This window comes from Microtus ochrogaster, chromosome 10 (genome assembly GCF_000317375.1).
Source record: "Microtus ochrogaster isolate Prairie Vole_2 chromosome 10, MicOch1.0, whole genome shotgun sequence".
NCBI classification, from domain to species: Eukaryota; Metazoa; Chordata; class Mammalia; order Rodentia; family Cricetidae; genus Microtus; species Microtus ochrogaster.
Window position 1 is genome coordinate 66,098,654 of NC_022016.1, and position 6,355 is coordinate 66,105,008.

Below are 6,355 nucleotides of genomic sequence, written 5' to 3' on the forward strand. Positions count from 1 at the left end.
CTGATCAATCACTAACTAAGAAAATACCCTACAGCTGACTCATGGAGGCAGCTTCTCAGTTGAGGATTCCACCTGTCAGATAACTGTCCACCGGACATACAACTAGCCAGCACAAGTAGGCAACTAATACCAGGCTTGTGTTTTTTCATGTATTTGTTTTTGCTATTGTGGATGGGGTGGGTTTCTCGATTTCATTCTCAGCAAGTCCATTATTTGTTATCAAAAAAAAAGCTGTTGACTTTTAAAGTTTCATTCATTTATTTTTGTGACAAGATCAGTCTCACTATGTACTGCAGTAGTCCATTCTGGCCTGAGTTCACTCTGTAGCTTAGGCTAACTTTGAGCTCATGGAAATCCTCTTGTTTAACTACAGGAACGCTGGGATGACAGTGTGTGCTTTTTCTTTCTTTTCTTTTTTACATTTGTGTGTGTGAGAGGACATGACCCATGGTCTATTGGGATTGGGGGTGCATGAAGGTCAGAAAACAACCTGCTGCTGTTGGCTTGACCCTTTTACCATATGGGCTCCCGAGTCAGAACTTGAATGCAGGTGGTCAGGCTTGGGCAGTAAGCACCTTTATCCACTTGCCCACCCAACCTTGATTTTGGTCTGTTGATTTTGTATCCTTGCATTTCAAAGTTTGATTACCTTTAAAATTATGACGTCCACAAATGAGATTTCGCTTGCTTCTTTTCCATTAGTGTGACCTTTATTTCTTTTCGTACCTTTTTTTTTTTAGATTCAGGGACTTGAACAATACTACATGAAACTCCAGAGTGCTGGGATTCCACGGAGCACTATCCGTTGTTCACTCCTTGTCTACAGCTCTGGTTGAGGTTTCCAATAGGATGTTGACGAGGACAGGTGAAACGGACACTCTATTCCTTACATTAGGGACAAACCGGACACCTTCTTAAGAGGCTAAACAAATGTCATCTCCTTTAAGATAAGCACGCAGTCGTAAACTATCAAACGCTTAACTAGCAAACGTCCTCGTGTCGTAGTTGTTTGTATGTATTCATCTTTCGAGGATAGCCTTTTATTTAGCATCCCGTCAATCACAATGCTTAATAGTTCATTTATTCAGTAAGATACCTGATGGTTATCGCTTTAGCACTGAGTGGGCTGTATTCGATAAAGCAGAAGCTTACCGCCAAAATTCTAAATTAAAAAACCACATAATTACACTTATGATGATGGGACACAGAGATCGACATTTATGAAACTTTACGTGGAGTCAGCACATCTAGAAAACCCAAGGGCCACAAGAAGACAGGAACCAAGGGACATAGGGCTAGGGGCTAAGTGGACTTGACCCAGAGGTTGCACGGATTCCGCCCTTCGGTGTCTTGTTTAGGGTCTCGCTCTCGGGCCAGCGCCGGTGGCCCCGCACCTCCGCACCTGCCCGCACGGCCCCACGCCTCCTCTCCACGCTCGGCAGCCCCACTCACCGTGGAACTTCATGGGCGCCTCGAAGCCCACGGGCTCCCGCTCGCCCCGCCCCGCTCCGCCCAGCCCAGCCCCGGCCGAGAGCGAGAGAGGACCAGGTGAGGAGGCCGCCGCTGCACTTCCGCCCAGGTGAGGCCAGCCGCTGCACTTCCGCCAGGTGGGGCGGCGGCGCCCGCGCAGCCCCGGGGCTCCCACCGTGCTGTCGCCTGACCAGGTAACGCTTGTGGCGCCCCGAGCGGGGGCCTCGAGGGAGCCGTGGCCCGAGGCTGCGGACGGTGCCCCAGGCGGCTCGCAGGCCCCAAGGCGACCCCCGCGCGCGGCTCTGCTCCTCCGCCCGGCGCCGACTTCCAGGCCGTGGGGCCTGGGAACTCAGTGGTCGCGCGTGCTCGCGGATCTGGCGCCCGCGGCCTCGGAGCGGGGCGGAGCCTCCCCGCAGACGGTGGGAGGGAGCGGAGGGCTGAGCTGGCCTCGGGGGTGTCCTCGCACCCCTCGGGCTTCTCTCGGAGTAACTGGGGGAGGTGACTCGACTTTGGGAAAGTTACTGGATTCCTGGCTAGTGGAAACCATTTTCAGATCTTTGCCATCTTTCGAATGCCCCTGCCCTCCCCGAAGTCCGAATCTTGTCCTGGAGTGTCTGCTTGCATTTTGTCTTCTGTGGGCTCTTATAGCATTGTGATTCCTTGTCGACTGGTTTGTCACCGTGGTTCAGAGGCCACACCTTGCTGGGCCTGATTTCTTTAGCTTGCCTCTCACCCGCACTGACCTATGGCCTCCCTATCGGTGGGTGCTTGACCAGTGTGTCTTGGATGAAGAAGCCTACTGAGACCCAGAACTATCTCCGTCCTTTCAAACTGCTAGACCACGTTCCAGGCGCTGACTTCAGATTCACCATTTCTCGGGAAAACTAGGGAGAGGCGGGAAAAACTGGAATCTGTTTACTTTGCAGAATTAGAAAATGGAAAGCCATGACCTTTTGCTGTTTCTCGGGCCCTAACGGCCTTAATAAAAGACCATTGAAAATTAAGGTAATTTGAAAGTTAATACAGATGTGGAGGATTTTTTCAGTGCTAGAATTTGTAAACTGATGACTAAGCAATTGCCCATACTAGTTTAGATGCTATTACTGGTGGCATATAACGGACTTGTCATCAGAATAATGATTTGCTCTAAGGTTGAGTTGTCCGAAGTTGTCACTCGCGTGGAATCTAGTCTTAATGATTTCCAGTTCCGGATCAGCCTTGTTTCAGCGGCTAGAGGACTGCATCTTGTACTAAGTAGGCGCCCCCGCCCTGAGTTCCATCTGCAACTATTATGCGCGTAAGAAGTTAACATAGATTCAATGTCGGGAAAACGAGAATTTTTAAACAGGGGACAAACCAAAATTAGACGTGAAAACAGGAGGGGGACTTGCTGTGAAGAAGGTGGGCTAAGGAGGATGAGAGAGGGTTTGTGTGTGGAAATGACCGACGTGCCTTGGATGCCTGTCTGAAATTGTTAGAGAACTTCAGAAGAAAAGGGAAGCTAGCAGCAACCAGCAACTCATTTCAGTGTTGAGAAAAATGCAATAAATCACACGACTCTTCTTTCATTCTGTTTCTCTGTGTATCCCTGACTGTCCTGGAACTCTCTGTAGCCCAGGCTGTGCTCAAAACTCACGAAGATTCTCCTGCCTCTGCCTCCCAAGTGCTGACATTAAAGGTGTGCGCCACCACCGACTGGCTTACTTTGTATTTTTAAAGATAGAAATATCGGTGTTTTCCTGTAACGAGTTTACTTTTAAAACTTTGAATTTTGAGACAGTAGCCCAGTGTTTCCCATTCCTTACAACAGGGTTTAATAATTATTTTCACATCAAGCAGCCAGGTAGTCTGAGCTTGCCTGCTTTGTTAAAGTTTAACAAGAATGCATTAGCTTGGGGAGGTGACCAAAGGAGTGAATTTTCAGAAGTCTTTGCTCATCTTGGTAGGAGAGTTAAGTTTCTAGAGAAAACAGGGCTATTCTACCTTAATATTTGAGATCACATAGCCATTGCTACTTTGAATTTTTTTTCTTAATTTGGGATTTTTGTATAGATTTGGACGTCTTTTAGAGCCCCCAGTGTAGAATCTGTTGCAACTGGAAGGAAATTTAGTGCTTGCTAGTACCTTGCTTCATTTGTACTTATTGGTACTAGGTCGGAAACTCAGGGCCTTGCACATACTGGGCACTTGCTCTACCAGCCAATAATACCTTTTTAGTAAGGTGAACACACGGGTCCTGATGACCTAGTATGGGTCCCTCTTACGGCTTTTGGTACGTGATTTGTGCTGGTCCCCCCTTTGGAGATGATCTGCTCACTGAGAATTGGCGAGGTGAAAGGAAGCAGTTTAGAATGTGTCTTGTAGCAACAGGTCATTTTTCTCCCACTTTGCTCTCTGCTCAGATGCAATCAGGAGGAACTCAAGCCTGGCAGCATTCTTACCTGGCTAGTCAGAGACTGATCTGAGAAGCAAATGTCTGCTAAAAACATTGCAAAGATTTTTCTGAAAAGGTCTCGGTCGGGACTTTGTTGTGAACACAGAAAACCGTTGAAATGGGATTCTTTGGGACTCAGTGAAATGCACACTAGATTCGAAAGATAATGTAAAAAATTTTTAAATATTTTATTTTTACATTATGTGCATATTTAAAGGATGCTTTGTATATACTGGATTAAGTAAAATGCATATTAAAGTTAATTTTGTCTTTATACTATCAAATACTTAAGACTTATTTTTTATTATTTTATTTTTTATTTTTTGTTTTTTGAGACAGGTTTCTCTGTGTAGCCTTGACTACTCTGTTGATCAAGTTGACTGGCCTCTGCCTCCTCTGGGGTTAAAGGTTTGTGCCACTACTGCCTATTTTTATTATTTTTAAATTACGTGTATGTGTGGTTTTGTGCAAGTGAATGCCAGTGCCTGTGGAGGAGGCTAGGTTAGTGCCCTGATTGGGTGCTAGGGACTGAATTTGGACTCTGTAAGCAGTGTACACAATTGACTGTTCAGTCATCTCTCTAGCTCTTGGCAGAAGTTTTAAAATTACATTTGTGGCTCACATTCTATGAGAAGACACTAGATAAGGATTACACATGTATTTGCCTATCTGGGGGAATGTCATAAGGCATTAACACACCAATATAAATTGACTTATGTTTGAGACAGTGGTCTTAACCTCACCTCCTCTTGCCTATGGAATGCTGGGATTATATACATGTACCATCATGCCGTTTAAGGGCTTTAAACTGACTTGGTGGTGTTGGGTGTTCAGAGTTAAGAGGGATAATCAAAGAAAGAGGGTAATTTAGGCTCTGAAACATCTGGGAGGAGCAGTCCCAATGAACTCAAACGGTCATGCAGAAGCATATTTATTGACTGTTATACAAAACTTGTTTTGTGGGTAAAGCAAGTTCCTCATCCCAAAGCCCTGATCTAATCTATGTTTTGTAAAGGAAAACATCATGCCCCTGCGACTTCAGTCCTTATTGTGTACTGTTTGCAGTACTCAATAATGCAAGATGTTTCTGGCGTGCCAGGATTGCCTTGTGGCCAAAGTTAGGGCAAAGACCTATAAACAACTCTGTAAATCACAGAAAACAATCACTGTTTTCTACAATGATTTCTTGAAGATCTAAGTACCTCCAGCAAACAACTATTACATTTTAATGTTTACCCTAGATACAGTGTACTAATTTTTCCTCTACATGAAAGTGCATATCTTTAATCCTAGCCTATGGAAGGCAGAGGCAGGAGGATCTCTATGAGTTCCAGGCTAGTCTGATATATAGCAAGTTCTGGGTCAAACAGGGCTTCTTACTAAGATTCTGTCTCAAAAACCACCAAAATAAATAACTAGAGAAAGAAAGAAAGAAAGAAAGAAAGAAAGAAAGAAAGAAAGAAAGAAAGAAAGAAAGAAAGAAAGAGAAAGTAAGTAAGTGCTGGGTGGTGGTGGTTCACTCCTTTAATCCCAGCACTTAGGAGGCAGAGGCAGCTGGATTTCTGAGTTTGAGGCCAGCCTGGTCTACAAGAGCTAGTTCCAGGACAGGCTCCAAAACTGCAGAGAAACCCTGTCTCGAAAAACCAACCAATCAAAAACAACAACAAAAACCCAGCAACAACAACAATAAAATTCAAAGCAAAAACAAAACCCCAATATATAGGCCTTTCCTTGATCTCTTGTTTTGTATTAGTTGTACTGATAAAAATTTTATTGTTCAATTAGTATTGATTACATAGAAAACCACAGATGACATATTGACTTCTTTGAAATTACAAAATATCATGTAATTTTGATTGAAAAGAGATGTTAACAATAATAGCCATTGTTTGTTGGCTGTTTGTTGAGTATTGCCATGTGCTAGGCCAAATGCTATTTTATTTTGTCCTCTCAACAATTAGATATTTAAAAAGATTCTTTGATGGGCCAGGCGGTGGTGGCGCACGCCTTTTATCCCAGTACTTGGGAGGCAGAGGTAGGTGGATCTCTGTGAGTTTGAGGTCAGCTTGATCTACAGAGTGAGTTCCAGTACAGCCAGGGCTACACAGAGAGACCCTGTAAAGGAAAACCAAGAAAAAGAATTTCTTTTCTGGATTATTTTTATTCTCAAAAGGGAGATAAATGAATGTACTTGGCTAGTTCAGTTTGAGATTTTTTTTTTTATTTTTAGTTATTTACCACTAAAGTCTTGAACATTTGATAGTCCCCTCCCCCATGAAGTTAATTAATTCTCCTCAGTAGCATCTATGCTTCCTCCTTGTTTTCATGTTTTTCAATAGCATTGCACCCTTGTGTTTTAAGGACTTATGAAATACCATAAGACATTCAGAACATCAGTTAGAGCTGGGCAGTGGTGGCGCATATCTTTAATCCCATCACTCAGGAGGCAAA

At 44.2% G+C, this 6,355-nt stretch overlaps 1 protein-coding gene across 1 annotated transcript in view; it reads left to right on the forward strand.

The window, feature by feature from the left end:
• Positions 1-1,461: 1,461 nt before the first annotated feature.
• Positions 1,462-6,355, forward strand: part of Patj (PATJ, crumbs cell polarity complex component) — a 317,960-nt gene continuing 313,066 nt past the window's right edge. The window contains exon 1 of the mRNA XM_013348556.2: positions 1,462-1,664. The gene's annotated coding sequence lies outside the window, so the exon portion shown is untranslated. The remainder of the gene's footprint in view (positions 1,665-6,355) is intronic.